This window comes from Mus musculus, chromosome 7 (assembly GCF_000001635.26).
Source record: "Mus musculus strain C57BL/6J chromosome 7, GRCm38.p6 C57BL/6J".
Classification (NCBI taxonomy): Eukaryota; Metazoa; Chordata; class Mammalia; order Rodentia; family Muridae; genus Mus; species Mus musculus.
The window spans coordinates 8,326,556-8,348,936 of NC_000073.6; positions in this window are offsets into that span (position 1 = coordinate 8,326,556).

Here is a 22,381-nt window from a genome sequence, read left to right on the forward strand (position 1 = left end):
AGTCACTCCACTTTCCAAAAATTAATTAGTAGTGAAAAAAATCACGTTAATATTTGAGTTCCAAACCATTATCTCCCTCCCACGTGCTCATTTTTTTCAACTTAATATCCTAGGCTGACACATCTGTTCTACATTATATTTTTCCTACATTTTTTTTTGTTATTTTACATTGAGGTAGTGGCTGTTAAAGAATCTTATTTACAAATAGCTATTAAATAACTTCGAAACAAATAGTGACTGTGAAAGAGCACTGTGTTTCAATGTGTAAACTTTCCTATACATTCTTTTTACCCATGTATATTTGGTTGCAGTCTAGAGTCAACAAGAGTGACAATCTGAGATTTTACTGAATATTGTACACTCATGAACCTGTTTCATTGGATTTGGACTAGAAACAGGCAGAGTATATATAGGCAGTTCATCAGTTTGGGCGATAATATGCTCCATTTTATGTCAGAGTGACACAAACAAGTTTAGTGTTTGCACTGTATATTTCTGCATTATGTAAAAGTCACTGTTTTTCCTGTGTATGACTGCTAAATCTCTGATAAATTCAGAATGCAGAGACTTTTTATCTAGAGGAATGATAATGGCGCAGTCTTTCATAAGAATACAGAGGAAATTTGTTTTTTCAAGTGTGCAAATGAAATTTTCAGTAGTTCAATTTTGTTAAATCATTTTTGTTTAATAACTATTATTTCCTGTAAATTACCATACATTATTCAGAGTTATCTTGTGGCACATTGACACACATGTAGCATGTACTTTGCTGGTATCTGCACGTCCATGGCCCATGTCTGTTGCCCATCTGGCCACTGACTCATTCCTCAGTTCAATCCACCTTCCTCTCCCTTCAAGACATTCTTGTCATGCTCAATTTACAACTCAAGAATAATATTTTTCTTTCAATTTTCTGACATAAGCTTCATATTTCCTTTATTCCTTCCCAATTCCTTTTTGCCTGTTTAGTCAAATAATTTCTCACTTTCTTCAGTGTTTACTTTTAGATCTATTCATTTATTTTATTTCTTTCTATATGCATGTTTTATTAATAATTATTGCTTATTTTATTACTTTGCATTTCAAATGTTATCCTTATCCCAAGTTTCCCCTTCAAACACCCACAGCACAATCCCCTCCCTTCTGATTTTATGAGGGTGTATGCCCACCCATGCACCCACTCTCACCTTACTGCTCTAACTTTTTCTTAAGAAATGGCATCAAGCCTTCACAGAACTTAGTTTCTCCCTTCCAATTGATTGATAAGGCCCCCCTCTGTTATATATGTTATATATCTGTTATATATGCAGGTGAAACCATGGGTCTCTCCATGTGTATTCTTTGGTTGGTGTTTTAGTTCCTGTGAATTCCGGGGTGTCTAGTTGGTTGATATCATTGCTCTTCCTATGGGGTTGCAAACCCCTTCATCTACTTTGGTATTTTTTTAACTCCCCCACTGGGGTTCCTGTAACTATCCAATGGTTGCCTGCAAACATTTGCAACTGTATCTGTCAGGTTCTCATTGTGTCTTTCAGGAGACATCAATAACTGTTTCCTGTAAGCAAGCACTTCTTGACATCAGCAATAGTGACTGGGAATGTTGACTGAATATGGAATGGATTCCTAGGTCGGACAGTCTCTGGATGGCCTTTCCTTCTGTTTCTGCTCTACTCTTCTCCCTGCATTTCCTTTAGACAGAAGAAATTCTGGGCTAAATTTTGAGAAAGGGTAGGGGTGGATCCAATCTTCATCTGGTGGTCATTCCTAACCTCTGGATATGGTCTCTACTGCTCCCTCCCCTGGGTTGGGCATTTCAGCTAATGTCATCACAGTTTTGTCTTGAGAGCTGTTTGGTTTCCTGGCATCAGGGACTTTCTGTTGGCTACCCCCAGTTTCCCACCTCCCCTTGCTACCCACCTTTCTTTAATTTATTGACCCTTTGTATATCTCCCCCATCTCCCCTCACACTTGATCCTGCCCCTTTTTCTTCTCCCCTTCTCTCTTTCTCCCAAATCCTTTTCACCCTGTACCTCCTGTGATTATTTTGCTCCCACTACTAAATAGGAGTGAAGAATCCACACTTGGTCTTCCTACTTCTTGAGCTTTGCATGGTCTGTAAGTTGTATCATGGGCATTTCAAACTTTTTACCTAATACCCACTTATCAGTGAGTATATACCATGTGTGTTCTTTTGTGACTTTGTTATCTCATTCAGGATGATATTTTCTAATTGCATCCATTTGCCTGGGAATTACATGAAGCCATTGTTTTTCCTAGCTCTGTAGTACTTCACTGTGTAAATGTACCACATTTTCTGTGTCTATCTCTTTTTTGAGGGACATCTTGTTTGTTTCCAGCTTCTGGCTATTATAAATAAGGCTGCTATGAACATAGTGGTGCATGTGTCCTTGATATATGTATAGGTTGTGTTCTTGTTATATGTAGGAGCATATTTTGGTTATATGCCCAGGAGTGCTCTGGCAGGGTCCTTAAGTAGGACTATTTCCAATTTTCTGAGGAAGCATCAGAACGATTTCCAGAGTGGTTGTACCTGCTTACACTCTTAGTGAAATGGAGGAGTGTTCCTCATTCTGCACATCCTCACCAGTGCCTGCTGTCACCTGAGTATTTGATCTTAGCCATTCTGTCTGGTATGAGGTAGAATCACAGTTTCATTTTGATTTGAATTTCCTTGATGACTGAGGATGTTGAACATTTCTTTAGGTGCTTCTTTTTTTAAATTACATATTAATTTCATTTACATTTCCAATGCCATTCCAAAAGTCCCCCATCTGCTCCCCCACCCACTCCCTTACCTACCCAATCCCACTTATTGGCCCTGATGCTCCCCTGTGGGCAGATAAAGTTTGCACGACAAATTGACTTCTCTTTCCAATGATGGCCAAGTAGGCCATCTTATGATACAGATGCAGCTAAAGACACGAGCTCTGGGAGGTACTGGATACTTCATATTGTTGTTCCACCTATAGGGTTGCAGATCGCTTTAGCTCCTTGGATACTTTCTCTAGCTCCTCCATTAGGGGCACTGTGATCAACCCAAGAACTGACTGTGAGCATCCACTTCTGTGTTTGCTAGAACCCGGCATAGTCTCACGAGAAACAGCTATATCTCAGTTATTTCAGCAAAATCTTGCTAGTGTATGGAATGGTGTCTGCATTTGGAGGCTGATTATGGGAAGGAGCCCCAGAAATGGCAGTCTCTAGATGGCCAATTCTTTCGTCTCAGCTCCAAACTGTGTCTTTGTAACTCCTTTCATTGGTGTTTTGTTACCAATTCTAAGAAGGGGCAAAGTGTCCACACTTTGGTCTTTGTTCTTCTTGAGTTTCATGTGTTTCACAAATTGTATCTTATATCTTGGGTATTCTAAGTTTCTGGGCTAATATCCACTTATTAGTAAGAACATATCATTTGAGTTCTTTTAAGATTGGTTGTGTTGATGTCTTGCACTATTATTGTGTGATTTGCAATGTATGCTTTGGCTGCCCTTGTATTTGGAGCATAGATATTCAGTATTGAGAATTCCTCTTGGAAGATTTTACCTTTGATGAGTATGAAGTGCCCTTCCTTGTCTTTTTTGATGACATTGGTTTGGAAGTCGATTTTATTAAATATTAGAATGGCTACTCCAGCTTGTTTCTTCAGACTATTTGCTTGCAAAATTCTTTTCCAGCCTTTCATGCTGAGGTAGTGTCTGTCTTTTTCCCTGAGATGGGTTTCCTGTAAGCAGCGAAATGTTGGGTCCTGTTTGTGTAGTGAGTCTGTTAGTCTATGTCTTTTTACTGAGAAGTTAAGTCCATTGATATTAAGAGATAGTAAGAAAAAGTAATTTTTGCTTCCTTTTTTTTTTTGTTGTTGTTAAAGTTGGCATTCTGTTCTTGTGGCTGTCTTCTTTTAGGTTAGTTGAAGGATTACTTTCTTCTTTTTTCTAGGGCATGGTTTCCGTCTTTGTATTGTTTTTTTTTTTTTCTTTCTGTTATTATCCTTTGAAGTGCTGGATTTGTCGAAATTTAATGTGTGAATTTGGTTTTGTCATGGAATAAGTTGGTTTCTCCATCTACAGTAATTGAAAGCTTGGCTGGGTATAGTAGCCTGGGCTGGCATTTGTGTTCTCTTAGTGTCTGTATAACATCTGTCCAGGATCTTCTGGCTTTCATAGTCCTGGTGAAAAATCTGGTGTAATTCTGATAGGCCTGCCTTTATATGTTACTTGACCTTATCCATAGTTTTGGTCTTCTCATTGTGTCCTGGATTTCCTGGATGTTTTGAGTTAGGATCTTTTTGCATTTTGCATTGTCTTTGATTGTTGTGGCGATGTTCTCTATGGAATTTTCTGCACCTGAGATTCTTTCTTCCATCTTTTGTATTCTGTTGCTGATGCTCACATCTATCATCCGATATTTCTTTCCTAGGGTTTCTATCTCCAGTGTTGCCACACTTTGGGGTTTCTTTATTGTGTCTACTTCCCTTTTTAGGTCTAGCATGGTTTTGTTCATTTCCATCACTTGTTTGGATGTGTTTTCCTCTTTTTCTTTAAGGACTTGTAACTCTTTAGCAGTGTTCTCCTGTGTTTCTTTAAGTGAGTTATTAAAGTTGTTCTTGATGTCCTCCACCATCATCATGAGATATGCCTTTAAATCGGGGTCTAGATTTTGGGTGTGTTGGGGGTACCCAGGACTGGCTGAGGTGGGAGTTCTGGCTTCTGTTGATGGTGAGTGGTCTTGGTTTCTGTTAGTAAGAATCTTTTGTCTGCCTTTTGCCATCTGGTAATCTCTGGAGTCAGTTGTTACAGTTGTCTCTGGTTAGAGTTTTTTCCTTTCGTGATTCTGTTTGCCTCTACCAGCAGATCTGGGAGACTAGCTCTCTTCTGAATTTCAGTGGTTAGAGAACTCTCTGCAGGCAAGCTCTCCTCTTGCAGAGAAGGTGCACAGATATCTGTTGTTCAGATTTGCCTCCTTGCAGAAGATGAAGACCTGAAACAGGGCCTGTCCCAGAAGCTGTTAGCTTCTGTAGTCTACAAATTCACCTGAGCAGACTAATCTTGGTGGGATCCGGGAATGAAGATGGCTCCCGCAGATGCTAACGCAAAGCCCTCCTTGGTGGGGTGAACACCTCTCTTCTGGCAGGGAAGGTGCCTGGATGTCTGGATCATGAAACAGGGTGTACCACAGAAGCTCTGTGGCTCCCACCTGACCCAGAAGCTGTTAGCTTCTGTAGTCCACACTCTCACCTACCTCTGCAGACTTGTCTTGGCAGTATCCGGGAACCAAGATGTCTCTGGAAGATGTTCAGTCAATGGCTTCCTGGGCTGTGATGATGCCTCTCCTCTGACAGAGAAGGTGCCCGGATGTCTCATTAAAGTCCTTCCTGATGTCCTCTACCATCATCATGAGATATGCTTTTAAATCCAGGTCTAGCTTTTTGAGTGTGTTGGGGTGCCCAGGACTGGCTGAGGTAGGAGTGCTGTGTTCTGATGATGGTGAGTGGTCTTGGTTTCTGTTAGTAAGATTCTTGGGTTTGCCTTTCACCATCTGGTAATCTCTAGAGTTAGGTGTTATAGTTGTCTCTGGTTAGAGCTTGTTCCTCTAGTGATTCTGTTAGCTTCTATCAGCAGGCCTGGGAGACTAGCTCTCTCCTCTGAGTTTCAGTGGTCAGAGCACTCTCTGCAGGCAAGCTCTCCTCCTATAGGGAAGGTGCACAGATATCTGGCATTTGGACCTCCCTCCTGGCAGAAGATGAAGGCCTGAAACAGGGCCTGTCCCAGAAGCTGTTAGCTTCTGTAGTCCACACTCTTACCTGTGCAGACTAGTCTCAGGCATCCGGGAACCAAGATAGCACCCCCAGGTACTCCAGCAAATCCCTCCTGGGTGGCACGGACACCTCTCCTCTGGCAGGGAAGGAGCCCAGATGTCTGGAGGCCAAAATGGGGTCTGCCTCAGAAGCTGTACTCTAGGGACCTTGGGGTGTCTGCCAACTCCTCACCTAGGTGACCTGTTGCTGGCACTGACCAGAAGGGATTTGTGAGCCTGGTCAGGCTGGCTTTTCGGTTTCCCTAATGCTGTCCCAGGTCCCGAATGACTGGATTGGAGCAGCAGGTGGTTTCCACACACAGGTGGTCCTAAGATGGCGTGGAGAGTTCTCTAGGGTACCTTGGGGGTGTCTGCTGACTCTGCACCCAAGGTGACCCGGTGCTCGAAGTCATTGTTTTTAATAGCTGAGTAGTACTCTATTGTGTAAATGGAGTGAAATGACACCATAATCAAGTCAACTTTTATAAAGGACAGTGTTTAATTGGAGCTGGCTTACTGCTTCAAAGATTTAGTCCATTATGATCATGGTGGAAGTGTGGCAACATTCTGGCAGACTTGGTACTCCAGAATTCAAGAGTCTACAGCTTTCTTAAGGTAACCAGAAGGAAACTGTCTTCCGCAGGTAGCCAGGATGATGGTCTCTTCTACACTAATCAGAGCTTACAGGTAGAAGGTTTCAAAGTCCACATATGCAGTGATATGCTTCATCCAACAAGGTCTCCAATAAGCCCACAACTCCAAATAGCATCACTCCCTAGGGCTAAGAATTCAAACCATCTAGCTATGTTTATCCTGATTTTATTTTCCATCACATTGTTTTGTTAGAAATTAGCCCTGTATTATTACTATTTATTATTTTAGTACATTTACATAATGGAGCATTACTCAGCTATTAAAAAGAATGAATTTATGAAATTCCTAGGCAAATGGATGGACCTGGAGGCTATCATCCTGAGTGAGGTATCCCAATCACAAAGGAACTCACAATTTGTACTCACTGAGAAGTGGATATTATCCCAGAAACTTAGGATACCCAAGATATAAGATACAATTTGTGAAACACATGAAACTCAAGAAGAACGAAGACCAAAGTGTGGACACTTTGCCACTTCTTAGAATTGGGAACAAAAGACCCATGGAAGGAGTTACAGTGACAAAGTTTGGAGCTGTGTCAAAAGGGTGGACCATCTAAAACCTGCCTTATCCAGGGTTCCATCCCATAATCAGCTTCCAAACGCTGACACCATTGCCTATACTAGCAAGATTTTGCTGAAAGGACCCAGATATAGCTGTCTCTTGTGAGACTATGCTGGGGCCTAGCAAACACAGAAGTGGATGCTCACAGTCAGCTACTGGATGGATCACAGGGCCTCCAATGGAGGAGCTAGAGAATGTACCCAAGGAGCTAAACAACCCTATAGATAGAACATTATGAACTAACCAGTACCCCAGAGCTCTTGACTCTAGCTGCATATGTATCAAAAGATAGCCTAGTCGGCCATCACTGGAAAGAGAGGGCCATTGGACTTGCAAATTTTATATGCCCCAGTACAGGGGAACACCAGGGCCATAAATTGGGAGTGGGTGGGTAGGGGTGTGGGTGAGAGGGTATGGGGGACTTTTGGTATAGCATTGGAAATGTAAATGAGGAAAATACCTAATAAAAAGTATAAAAAATGGAAAAAACTATTCTTTAAAAAGTTATACAAAATAAAAGTTTTGAACATTGAAAAATTAAATAAAATTCTCGATAAGAGAATCCAAGAACACATCAAAACAATCATCCATCCTGACCAAGTAGGTTTCATTACTGGGATGCAGGGATGGTTTAATATATGGAAATCCATCAATGTAATCCATTATATAAACAAACTCAAAGACAAAAACAACATGATCATCTCGTAAGACTTGGAGAAATCATTTGACAAAGTCCAACACCCATTCATGATAAAAGCCTTGGAAAGATCAGGAATTTAAGGAACATATGTAAACATGGTAAAAGCAATCTACAGCAAACCAGTAGCCAACATCATAGTAAATACTGAGAAGGTGGAAGCAATCCCACTAAAATCAGGGACTAGACAAGGCTGCACACTTTCTCCCCACATATTTAACATTGTACTTGAAGTCCTAGCCAGAGCAATTCGACAACAAAAGGAGATTAAGGGGATATGAATTGGCAAGGAAGAAGTCAAAATATCACTTTTTGCAGATGATATGATAGTATATATAAGTGACCCTAAAATTCCACCAGAAAACTCCTAAACATAATAAAAAGATTTAATGAATTATGTGGATATGAAATTAACTTAAACATGTCAATGGACTTTCTCTACACAAAGGATAAACAGGCTGAGAAAGAAATTAGGGAAAACACAGCCTTCTCAATAGTCACAAATAATATAAAATACCGTGGCATGACTCTAACTAAGGAAGTGAAAGATCTGTATGATAAGAACTTCAAGTCACTGTAGAAAGAAATTAAAAAAGATTTCAGAAGATGGAAAGATCTCCCATGTTCATGGATTGGCAGGATCAATATGGTAAAAAGCAATCTTCAGATTCAATGCAATCCCCATCAAAATTCCAACTCAATTCTCTAATGAATTGGAAAGGGCAATCTGCAAATTCATCTGGAATAACAAAAAACCTAGAATAGCAAAAAGTCTTCTCAAGAATAAAAGAACCTCTGGTGGAATCACCATGCCTGACCTAAAGCTGTACTAGAGAGTAATTGTGATAAAAATTGCACGGTACTGGTATATCGACAGACCAGTAGACCAATGGAATAGAATTGAAGACACAGAAATGAACCCACACAACTATGGTCACTTGATCTTTGACAAGGAAGCTAAAACCATCCAGTGGAAAATAGACAGCATTTTCAACAAATGGTGCTGGCACAATTTGCGGTTATCATGAAAAGAATGTGAATTGATCCATTCCTATCCCCTCATACTAAGGTCAAATCTAAGTGGATTAAGGAACTCCACATAAAACCAGAGACACCGAAACTTATAGAGGAGAAAGTTGGGGAAAGCTTCAGAGATATGGGCACAGGGGAAAAAATCCCTGAATAGAACCGCAATGTCTTGTGATGTAATATGGAGACTCGACAATTGGGACCTCATAAAATTGAAAGCTTAGTAAGGCAAAAGACACTGTCAATAACACAAAAAGGCCACCAACAGATTGGGAAAGGATCTTTACCTATCCTAAATCAGATAGGGGACTAATATCCAATATATACAAAGAACTCAAGAAGGTGGGCTTCAGAAAATCAAATACCCCCATTAAAAAATGGGGCTCAGAGCTAAACAAAGAATTCTCACCTGAGGAATACAGAATGGCTGAGAAGCACCTGAAAAAAATGTTCAGCCTCCTTAATCATCAGGGAAATGCAAATCAAAACATCCCTGAGATTCTACCTCATACCAGTCAGAATAGTAAGATCAAAAATTCAGGTGACAGTAGATGCTGGCAAGGATGTGGATAAAGACGAACACCCCTTCATTGTTGGTGGGATTGCAAGCTTGTTTAAACACTCTGGATATCAGTCTGGTGGTTCCTCAGAAAATTGGACTTAGTACTACTGGAGGATCCCGCAATATTTCTCCTGGGCATATATCCAGAAAGTATTCCAACCAGTAAGAAGGACACATGCTCCACTATGTTCATAGCAGCCTTATTTATAATAGCCAGAAACTGGAAAGAAACAAGGATGCCCCTCAACAAAGGAGTGAATACAGAAAATGTGGTACATTTACACAATGGAGTACTACTCAGCTATTAAAAAGAATGAATTTATGAAATTCCTATGGAAATGGATGGACCTGGAGTGCATCATCCTGAGTGAGGTAACCCAATCACAATAGAAATCATACAATATGTACTCTCTAATAAGTGGATATTAACCCAAAAACTTAGGATACTCAAGATATAATATACAATTTGCAAACCACATGAAACTCAAGAAGAATGAAGACCAAAGTCTGGACACTTTGACCCTTCTTATAATTGGGAACAAAACACCCATGGAAGGAGTTACAGAGACAAAGTTTGGACCTGAGAAGAAAGGATGGACCATCTAGAGATTGCCATATCCGGGGATCCATCCCATAATCAGCTTTCAAACGCTGACACCATTGCATACAATAGCAAGATTTTGCTGAAAGGACCCTTATATAGCTGTCTCTTGTGAGACCATGCTGGGGCGTAGCAAACACAGTAGTGGATGTTCACAGTCAACTATTGGATGGATCACAGGGCCCCCAATGTAGGAGCTAGAGAAAGTACCCAAGGAGTTGAGGGAATCTGCAACCCTATAGGTGGAACAACAATCTGAACTAACCAGTACCCCCTGGAGCTTGTGTCTATAGCTGCATATGTATCAGATGATGGCCTAGTTGGCCATCAGTGGAAAGAGAGGCCCATTAATCTTGTAAACTTTATTTGCCCTTATACAGGCGAAAGCCAGGGCCAAGAAGTGGGAGTGGGTGGGTGGGGGAGCGTGTGGGGGAAGGTGTGGGGGACTTTTGGAATAGCACTGGAAATATTAATGTGATAAATACCTAATAAAAAAGAAATTACTAGAAAAAATTTGCCTTTTAGTTGACTTCTTCATTCCAGTGTGGTAAAAGAGAAATATATATATGTAGGATTTATCAGAGCAGATAAAACTTGCTTCTCTTATTAGAAATTTCATTTTCAGAGCAGAGGCTGAAAATGAAACAGCAGGCTGCCACTCTGTCCTTCTAGGATATTCTGAATTTTTGCACTGCATGTAGAGCATGGCATCTGAGAAGAAAATGAGACACATACTGATAATGAGTTTTAGATATTCTTTTATGTTTTATATAAGCCCATTAAAAGTTTAATAAGCTTATTTATGTATTCCAACTGGTAGATATTTTATATTGTCCAGTGTTTAATGGTCAGCTGTGAATATTGGAAAGACATTGAGGAAAGGTTGGATAACTTATGAATGTCTAGTAATTCAGGAAAAAAGCTGCTAGTGATCTTTGTGCAAAAACTATAGAGAGTGCAACCTGATGTGTTCACTTTTTTAATTTCAATTTGGCACTAAGTATTGCAAACAGACATAGGGAACTTTTAATTGAGGTATTTTTTTTTTACCCAACACTAGCCTGTCATTATGAGTTTGAAGCGTTTTCTTAATTGGTAATTGATATAAGTGTGCCCATCTCACTATGGGTAGCCAAGCCAGTAAGGAGTATTCTTGTTTTCCATCTTTTCTTTTTTTATTGAATATTTTCTTTATTTACATTTCAAATGTTATCCACTTTCCTGGATTTCCATTCTTCGTGAAAACACCCTATCTGTTCTTTAATATCTATGCTTTAATGCCCGTTTCCCAATATCCACACTTGTCTTTTCATGAGTGTATATAAGCCATATATCAAATCTTTCCTTCCTACTTACTTTACTTATTATCATAGTTTATTTAAAGCAACAGAAAAGCAAGTTAGTATTGGAAGAAATTTGAAATAGGAAAAAATATGTCCTTAAATTACAGATAAGAAATACAACCTTGAATAAATGAGCATTGCAAAGCATGAAAGACTGTTTATGACAAACAGCGGAACATGCAGACACTGGTTTAATATTATTGAAAACGATAAATCTATGTGTAGTGACGCTGAATATGGAGTGTTTCATGAAGATACCCTCATATGTCTATTTACCATAAAATGTTATGAAAATTTTGTCCTATTATGATGTCTTAATTTTTGTTTAATCTTGTTTTACTTTGTTATTCTCCCATAGAATCTTGCTATTTCCTAATGCGTAACAGAAAATGTATCTGATGGAAAAGGCTGTTGGGAGGGAAATAAGAGTATTAACTATGATATATTGCAAGTAAAACTGAGAATTGGTCATATCCCAGTAGAAGGAAAGGGAACTGTAGGTAGGATATATTATGTGAGAGTAACATGCTATTTTCTATAAATAAAAAAGAAATCTCAATTTAAAAAAAAAAATTCTCTCTGTTCTCAGAGAATGAATTTTCTGTTTTGTGTTCTTTTTTTTTTCTCTCTCTCTCTCATTTTTGGGTGGGTTGGTGTTTTTGTCAAGAATTTTTCTATAAATATCTTTCTCAAAATTTCTCAAATTTTTTATGTTCTCAAATTTCCTTTTTTCTCTTACTAAACATTATGTTTTCCTCATTTTTTAAAATGAAGAAACGCTCTCCTCTTGTTAGTGAATGTGTCTCCCCCTCCTTGCAGGCAACTAAGGAGTTTCTTAAAAAAAATAAGCCAGCATTGTTGTCTTTGATTTCATTTACAGAATTTTAACACAAGTGTTCCCTTATAACTGAAAATTATTTGTTGATTTTGTCTGGTTGCTGTTAATGCTGTACTTGAGGTGTTTTAATAGCTATTTCTTTGTTTGAAGATTTAGTGCAGTCTGTACGTTCCTTTGAAATTCTGTTCATCTTAATTAAAAATAAGACGGGGTTCTTCAATTTATTATAAAGTCATGTTTATGTGAATATGAATTTTTATAATTGTGTTCATTATTGAACATGGTATGTATCCGTTTGTTTTGTGGGAAAACATTTTTGGGTACAATGACAAGGGTTAGCAATTATGACTCATAGTGTTTCTTAATTGTAACATTGGTCTTTCTCTTACCAACACCTGTTCCAGAGGTTTAAGGTAAGGGAATAGATTACTGTGTAATAACAGCAACAAAGTGAAATATATTTTGTTTAATTTAAAGGAAAGAATATCAAACAGCGGTGAAGAACAGTTTTGTATTTATTAAATTTCAGAAAATAGTTCTGATATGACATAGGTATATTTTATGCATGTTTGAATCTTCAAAGAATTGGGGAAAATGTCAAATAAACATTGTATAGGAACCTAGAAATTGGTTCTTGATGTTAAAATATTTTTTCATTTCAATATGTTAATGTGTATCCACTTGACAGTGTTTAGTGCTATGTATTATAAATCAATAAGTTATTACACACACATCTTTCTCCTTGCTGTAGCCAACTCAAGCATGTCTACATATAAGTGAAAGTATTCACCATGTGGAAAATATGGGCTGAACTTTCCTAACTTCACCTTAATCCCAAGGTATTGTGAAAGATTCCCAAAGTGAAAAATGTCATAGTCTTCCTGCAGTATCACTCTCTGTTTCATAATTACTTTGCCCCCTAGTGGACTCATAAGGTGGGCCTTTCTCATAAAGGAGTTTACCTAAAATACAAGCATTGCACTATATTGTATATACCATTCCCTACATGCCAACCACCAGGTGATCCATCAACATTGGTTGAAAATGCTGTCATATTTCCACTGGATGGTTTTACCTCATTGTTAAAGATCAAGTGACCATAGATATGTGGGTTCATCTTTGCATCTTCAGTTTTATTCCATTGATCTACCTCTATGTTGCTATACCAGTACCATGCAGTTTTTATCACAATTGCTCTGTAGTACAGCTTAAGGTCAGGGATGGTGATTTCCCCCAGAAGTTCTTTTATTTTTGCTGAGAATATTTTTCGAGGTCCTGCGTTTTTTGGTTATTCCAGATGAATTTGCAAATTGCTCTAACTCTATGAAGAATTAAGTTGGAATTTTGGTGGGGATTGCCCTGAAACTGTAGATTGCTTTTTGGCAAGATGGCCATTTTTACTTTATTAGTCCTGTCAATTCATGAGCATGGGAGATCTTTCCAACTTCTGAGATCTTCTTTGATTTCCTTCTGCAGAGACTTGAAGTTCTTGTCATACATATCTTTCACTTCCTTGGTTAGAGCCACATCAAGGTATTTTATATTATTTGTGACTATTGTGAAGGATATCATTTTCCTAATTTCTTTCTTAGCCTGTTTATCCTTTAAGTAGTGGAAGTCTACTGATTTGTTTGAGTTGATTTTACATTAAGCCACATTTTTGAAGTTGTTTTTAGGTTTAGGAGTTCTCTGGTAGAATTTTGGGGTCACTTAAGTATAATATTATATCATCTCTATATACTGATATTTTGACTTCTTCATCTCCTATTTCCCCTTTCATCTCCTTTTGTTATCAAATTGCTCTGGCTAGGATTTCAAGTACTATACTGAATCGGTAGGGAAAGAGTGGGCTGCCTCGTCTAGTTTATGATTTTAGTGGGATTGTTCCAAGGTTCTCTCCATTTAGTTTGTTGTTGTCTTCAGGTTTGCTATATTTTGCTTTTATTATGTTTAGGTATGGGTCTTGAACTTCTGATCTTTCCAAGACTTTTAGCATGAAGGGATGTTGAGTTCTGACAAATGCTTTCTCAGCATTGAATTAGATGTTCATGTGGGTTTTTTTCCTTTGCTTATATTTATATAGTGGGTTTCTTTGATTTCTGTATATTGAACCATCCCTTCATTCCTGGGAAAAATCCTACTTCATCATGATGTTTGATTGTTTTGTTATGTTCTTACACTTTGTGAGAATTTTATTGAGTATTTTTGCATCAATATTTATAAGGGAAATTTGTCTGAAGTTATCATCCTTTATTGCGTCTTTGTAAGGTTTAGGTATAGGTGTAATTGTTGCTTCATAGAATGAATTGAGTAGTGTCCTTCTGTTTCTATTTTGTGAAATAGTTAGAACAGAATTGGAATCAGCTCTTCTTATAAAGTCTGATAGAAATCTGCACTAAACCCATTTGGTCCTGTGCTCTTTTCAGTTGGGAAACTATTAATGATTGCTTCTATTTCTTTAGAAGTTATGGGACTGTTTAGATGGTTTATGTTATCCTTATTTAACTTGGGTACCTGCTATGTGCCTAGAAAATTGTCCATTTCATCCAGATTTTCCAGTTTTGATGAGTATAGGCTTTTGTAGTAGGATCTGATAATTTTTAGGATTTCCATGTTTTCTGTTGTTGTCTCCATTTTCAGTTCTCATTTTATTAATTTGGATACTATCTCCATGTCCTCTCATCACTCTGGCTAAGGGTTTATCTATTGTTGGGAGCCGCCCCCACATTCGCCGTCACAAGATGGCGCTGACATCCTGTGTTCTAAGTGGTAAACAAATAATCTGCGCATGTGCCAAGGGTATTTTATGACTACTTGTACTCTACCTTTCCCGTGAACGTCAGCTCGGCCATGGGCTACAGCCAATCAGGGAGTGATGCGTCCTAAGCGAAGAATAACTCCTCCTTAAAGGGGACGGGGTTTTCCGCCATTCTCTCTCTCTCTCTCGCTGGCATATCTCTGGCTCTGCGCGCCCTGCGCTCGCTCGCTGCCTAGAGATGTAAACAATAGAGCGCGCGCGCCGGAGCTCTGGCTCCTAAAGATGTAATTGAAGGGGCTTTCGTTTTTGGGGCTGGGCGCTGGGCGCTTGCCCTCCTGGCTCCCAAAGATGTAAGCAATAAAGTTTTGCCGCAGAAGATTTTGGTTTGTTGCGTCTTTCCTGGCCGGGCGTGAGAACGCTAGTAAGAATTGGTGCTGAAATCCGGGATGAGAAAAAATCCGGGACGAAAAAATACAAGAAAACTCGGGACCGGCACAAGGAAGATCCCTCATTCCAGAACCAGAACTGCGGGTCGCGGTAATAAAGGTTCCCGTAAAGCAGACTGTTAAGAAGGATTCAACTGCATGAATTCAGAACTTTTCAGCTGGGGAACGAGAGTACCAGTGAGTACAGCTTTACGAGGTACGCCTGGCCTTGAACTTTCTAAGGAAATTCAAGACAGTCTATCAGAAGTAAAGTGGAAAATGTTTGGCCTTGAATTTTTTCTAATGTTAGGAGCCCTTTTGTTCCTTTTCACATGTTATCAGGTGATTAAGATAGGGCTGAAAATTCTGGATGAAATTCAGGGCAATCTATCAGAAGTAAAGCGGGGAGAGAGAGTAGGAGCAAAGAGAAAATATGGTACACAAAATAAGTATACAGGCCTTTCCAAGGGTCTTGAACCCGAGGAAAAGTTTAGGTCAGGTAAGAATACCTGGGGAGAGATTAGAAGGAAGGAAAAGAAAAAAGAAAAGAAAAAAGATCGATTAGCGGAGGTCTCTAGGAGATACTCGTCACTAGATGAGCTCAGGAAGCCAGCTCTTAGTAGCTCTGAAGCAGATGAAGAATTCTCCTCTGAGGAAACAGACTGGGAGGAAGAAGCAGCCCATTACCAGCCAGCTAATTGGTCAAGAAAAAAGCCAAAAGCGGCTGGCGAAAGCCAGCGTACTGTTCAACCTCCCGGCAGTCGGTTTCAAGGTCCGCCCTATGCGGAGCCCCCGCCCTGCGTAGTGCGTCAGCAATGCGCAGAGAGGCAATGCGCAGAGAGATGCGCAGAGAGGCAATGCGCAGAGAGATGCGCAGAGAGGCAATGAGCAGAGAGATGCGCAGAGAGGCAGTGCGCAGAGAGGCAGTGCGCAGAGAGGCAGTGCACAGACTCATTCATTCCCAGAGAAAAACAAAGAAAAATACAACAGGCATTTCCAGTCTTTGAAGGAGCCGAGGGTGGGCGTGTCCACGCTCCGGTAGAATACTTACAAATTAAAGAACTCGCCGAGTCGGTCCGTAAATACGGAACCAATGCTAATTTTACCTTGGTGCAGTTAGACAGGCTCGCCGGCATGGCACTAACTCCTGCTGACTGGCAAACGATTGTAAAAGCCGCTCTCCCTAGTATGGGCAAATATATGGAATGGAGAGCGCTTTGGCACGAAGCTGCACAAGCGCAGGCCCGAGCAAACACAGCTACTTTGACTCCAGAGCAGAGAGATTGGACTTTTGACTTGTTAACGGGTCAGGGAGCTTATTCTGCTGATCAGACAAACTACCATTGGGGAGCTTATGCCCAAATTTCCTCCACGGCTATTAGGGCCTGGAAGGCGCTCTCCCGAGCAGGGGAAGCCACTGGGCAGTTAACAAAGATAATCCAGGGACCTCAGGAATCCTTCTCAGATTTTGTGGCCAGAATGACAGAGGCAGCAGAGCGTATTTTTGGAGAGTCAGAGCAAGCTGCGCCTCTGGTAGAACAGCTCATCTATGAGCAAGCCACAAAGGAGTGCCGAGCGGCCATAGCCCCAAGAAAGAACAAAGGCTTACAAGACTGGCTCAGGGTCTGTCGAGAGCTTGGGGGACCTCTCAGCAATGCAGGTTTAGCGGCTGCCATCCTTCAATCCCAAAACCGCTCCATGGGCAGAAATAATCAGAGGACATGTTTTAACTGCGGAAAGCCTGGGCATTTTAAGAAAGATTGCAGAGCTCCAGATAAACAGGGAGGGACTCTCACTCTTTGCTCTAAGTGTGGCAAGGGTTATCATAGAGCCGACCAGTGTCGCTCTGTGAGGGATATAAAGGGCAGAATTCTTCCCCCACCTGATAGTCAATCAGCTTATGTGCCAAAAAACGGGTCATCGGGCCCTCGGTCCCAGGGCCCTCAAAGATATGGGAACCGGTTTGTCAGGACCCAGGAAGCAGTCAGAGAGGCGACCCAGGAAGACCCACAAGGGTGGACCTGCGTGCCGCCTCCGACTTCCTATTAATGCCTCAAATGAGTATTCAGCCGGTGCCAGTGGAGCCTATACCATCCTTGCCCCCGGGAACCATGGGCCTTATTCTCGGCCGGGGTTCACTCACCTTACAGGGCTTAGTAGTCCACCCTGGAGTTATGGATTGTCAACATTCCCCTGAAATACAGGTCCTGTGCTCAAGCCCTAAAGGCGTTTTTTCTATTAGTAAAGGAGATAGGATAGCTCAGCTGCTGCTCCTCCCTGATAATACCAGGGAGAAATTTGCAGGACCTGAGATAAAGAAAATGGGCTCCTCAGGAAATGATTCTGCCTATTTGGTTGTATCTTTAAATGATAGACCTAAGCTCCGCCTTAAGATCAACGGAAAAGAGTTTGAAGGCATCCTTGATACCGGAGCAGATAAAAGTATAATTTCTACACATTGGTGGCCCAAAGCATGGCCCACCACAGAGTCATCTCATTCATTACAGGGCCTAGGTTATCAATCATGTCCCACTATAAGCTCCATTGCCTTGACGTGGGAATCCTCTGAAGGGCAGCAAGGGAAATTCATACCTTATGTGCTCCCACTCCCGGTTAACCTCTGGGGAAGGGATATTATGCAGCATTTGGGCCTTATTTTGTCCAATGAAAACACCCCATCAGGAGGGTATTCAGCTAAAGCAAAAAATATCATGGCAAAGATGGGTTATAAAGAAGGAAAAGGGTTAGGACATCAAGAACAGGGAAGGATAGAGCCCATCTCACCTAATGGAAACCAAGACAGACAGGGTCTGGGTTTTCCTTAGTGGCCATTGGGGCAGTACGGCCCATACCATGGAAAACAGGGGACCCAGTGTGGGTTCCTCAATGGCCCCTATCCTCTGAAAAACTAGAAGCTGTGATTCAACTGGTAGAGGAACAATTAAAACTAGGCCATATTGAACCCTCTACCTCACCTTGGAATACTCCAATTTTTGTAATTAAGAAAAAGTCAGGAAAGTGGAGACTGCTCCATGACCTCAGAGCCATTAATGAGCAAATGAACTTATTTGGCCCAGTACAGAGGGGTCTCCCTGTACTTTCCGCCTTACCACGTGGCTGGAATTTAATTATTATAGATATTAAAGATTGTTTCTTTTCTATACCTTTGTGTCCAAGAGATAGGCCCAGATTTGCCTTTACCATCCCCTCTATTAATCACATGGAACCTGATAAGAGGTATCAATGGAAGGTCTTACCACAGGGAATGTCCAATAGTCCTACTATGTGTCAACTTTATGTACAAGAAGCTCTTTTGCCAGTAAGGGAACAATTCCCCTCTTTAATTTTGCTCCTTTACATGGATGACATCCTCCTGTGCCATAAAGACCTTACCATGCTACAAAAGGCATATCCTTTTCTACTTAAAACTTTAAGTCAGTGGGGTTTACAGATAGCCACAGAAAAGGTCCAAATTTCTGATACAGGACAATTCTTGGGCTCTGTGGTGTCCCCAGATAAGATTGTGCCCCAAAAGGTAGAGATAAGAAGAGATCACCTCCATACCTTAAATGATTTTCAAAAGCTGTTGGGAGATATTAATTTGCTCAGACCTTTTTTAAAGATTCCTTCTGCTGAGTTAAGGCCTTTGTTTAGTATTTTAGAAGGAGATCCTCATATCTCCTCCCCTAGGGCTCTTACTCTAGCTGCTAACCAGGCCTTACAAAAGGTGGAAAAAGCCTTACAGAATGCACAATTACAACGTATTGAGGATTCGCAGCCTTTCAGTTTGTGTGTCTTTAAGACAGCACAATTGCCAACCGCAGTTTTGTGGCAGAATGGGCCATTGTTGTGGATCCATCCAAACGTATCCCCAGCTAAAATAATAGATTGGTATCCTGATGCAATTGCACAGCTTGCCCTTAAAGGCCTAAAAGCAGCAATCACCCACTTTGGGCAAAGTCCATATCTTTTAATTGTACCTTATACCGCTGCACAGGTTCAAACCTTGGCAGCCACATCTAATGATTGGGCAGTTTTAGTTACCTCCTTTTCAGGACAAATAGATAACCATTATCCAAAACATCCAATTTTACAGTTTGCCCAAAATCAATCTGTTGTTTTTCCACAAATAACAGTAAGAAACCCACTTAAAAATGGGATTGTGGTATATACTGATGGATCAAAAACTGGCATAGGTGCCTATGTGGCTAATGGTAAAGTGGTATCCAAACAATATAATGAAAATTCACCTCAAGTGGTAGAATGTTTAGTGGTCTTAGAAGTTTTAAAAACCTTTTTAGAACCCCTTAATATTGTGTCAGATTCCTGTTATGTGGTTAATGCAGTAAATCTTTTAGAAGTGGCTGGAGTGATTAAGCCTTCCAGTAGAGTTGCCAATATTTTTCAGCAAATACAATTAGTTTTGTTATCTAGAAGATTTCCTGTTTATATTACTCATGTTAGAGCCCATTCAGGCCTACCTGGCCCCATGGCTCTGGGAAATGATTTGGCAGATAAGGCCACTAAAGTGGTGGCTGCTGCCCTATCATCCCCGGTAGAGGCTGCAAGAAATTTTCATAACAATTTTCATGTGACGGCTGAAACATTACGCAGTCGTTTCTCCTTGACAAGAAAAGAAGCCCGTGACATTGTTACTCAATGTCAAAGCTGCTGTGAGTTCTTGCCAGTTCCTCATGTGGGAATTAACCCACGCGGTATTCGACCTCTACAGGTCTGGCAAATGGATGTTACACATGTTTCTTCCTTTGGAAAACTTCAATATCTCCATGTGTCCATTGACACATGTTCTGGCATCATGTTTGCTTCTCCGTTAACCGGAGAAAAAGCCTCACATGTGATTCAACATTGTCTTGAGGCATGGAGTGCTTGGGGGAAACCCAGACTCCTTAAGACTGATAATGGACCAGCTTATACGTCTCAAAAATTCCAACAGTTCTGCCGTCAGATGGACGTGACCCACCTGACTGGACTTCCATACAACCCTCAAGGACAGGGTATTGTTGAGCGTGCGCATCGCACCCTCAAAACCTATCTTATAAAACAGAAGAGGGGAATTGAAGAGATTTTACCCCGAGCACCAAGAGTGTCTGTGTCTTTGGCACTCTTTACACTCAATTTTTTAAATATTGATGCTCATGGCCATACTGCGGCTGAACGTCATTGTACAGAGCCAGATAGGCCCAATGAGATGGTTAAATGGAAAAATGTCCTTGATAATAAATGGTATGGCCCGGATCCTATTTTGATAAGATCCAGGGGAGCTATCAGTGTTTTCCCACAGAATGAAGACAACCCATTTTGGATACCAGAAAGACTCACCCGAAAAATCCAGACTGACCAAGGGAATACTGATGTCCCTCGTCTTGGTGATGTCCAGGGCGTCAATAATAAAGAGAGAGCAGCGTTGGGGGATAATGTCGATATTTCCACTCCCAATGACGGTGATGTATAATGCTCAAGTATTCTCCTGCTTTTTTACCACTAACTGGGAACTGGGTTTGGCCTTAATTCAGACAGCCTTGGCTCTGTCTGGACAGGTCCAGACGACTGACACCATTAACACTTTGTCAGCCTCAGTGACTACAGTCATAGATGAACAGGCCTCAGCTAATGTCAAGATACAGAGAGGTCTCATGCTGGTTAATCAACTCATAGATCTTGTCCAGATACAACTAGATGTATTATGACAAATAACTCAGCAGGGATGTGAACAAAAGTTTCCGGGATTGTGTGTTATTTCCATTCAGTATGTTAAATTTACTAGGGCAGCTAATTTGTCAAAAAGTCTTTTTCAGTATATGTTACAGAATTGGACGGCTGAATTTGAACAGATCCTTCGAGAATTGAGACTTCAGGTCAACTCCACGCGCTTGGACCTGTCCCTGACCAAAAGATTACCCAATTGGATCTCCTCAGCATTTCCCTTCTTTAAAGAATGGGTGGGATTGATATTATTTGGAGATACACTTTGCTGTGGATTAGTGTTGCTTCTTTGATTGGTCTGTAAGCTTAAGGCCCAAACTAGGAGAGACAAGGTGGTTATTGCCCAGGCGCTTGCAGGACTAGAACATGGAGCTTCCCCTGATATATCTATGCTTAGGCAATAGGTCGCTGGCCACTCAGCTCTTACATCTCACGAGGCTAGACTCATTGCACGGGATAGAGTGAGTGTGCTTCAGCAGCCTGAGAGAGTTGCACGGCTAAGCACTGCAATAGAAAGGCTCTGCGGCATATATGAGCCTATTCTAGGGAGACATGTCATCTTTCATGAAGGTTCAGTGTCCTAGTTCCCTTCCCCCAGGAAAAACGACATGGGAGCAGGTCAGGGTTGCTCTGGGTAAAAGCCTGTGAGCCTAAGAGCTAATCCTGTACATGGCTCCTTTACCTACACACTGGGGATTTGACCTCTATCTCCACTCTCATTAATATGGGTGGCCTATTTGCTCTTATTAAAAGGAAAGGGGGAGATGTTGGGAGCCGCCCCCACATTCGCCGTCACAAGATGGCGCTGACATCCTGTGTTCTAAGTGGTAAACAAATAATCTGCGCATGTGCCAAGGGTATTTTATGACTACTTGTACTCTACCTTTCCCGTGAACGTCAGCTCGGCCATGGGCTACAGCCAATCAGGGAGTGATGCGTCCTAAGCGAAGAATAACTCCTCCTTAAAGGGGACGGGGTTTTCCGCCATTCTCTCTCTCTCTCTCGCTGGCATATCTCTGGCTCTGCGCGCCCTGCGCTCGCTCGCTGCCTAGAGATGTAAACAATAGAGCGCGCGCGCCGGAGCTCTGGCTCCTAAAGATGTAATTGAAGGGGCTTTCGTTTTTGGGGCTGGGCGCTGGGCGCTTGCCCTCCTGGCTCCCAAAGATGTAAGCCATAAAGTTTTGCCGCAGAAGATTTTGGTTTGTTGCGTCTTTCCTGGCCGGGCGTGAGAACGCTAGTAAGAATCTATCTTGTTGATTTTTCTCAATGAACCAGCTCTTGGGTTTATTGATTCTTTGTACAGTTCTGGTGTGATGTGGTATCCAGTACTTGTTACAATGGGAGAACTGGGTTTTGATGGTGCCACGTAACCATGGTT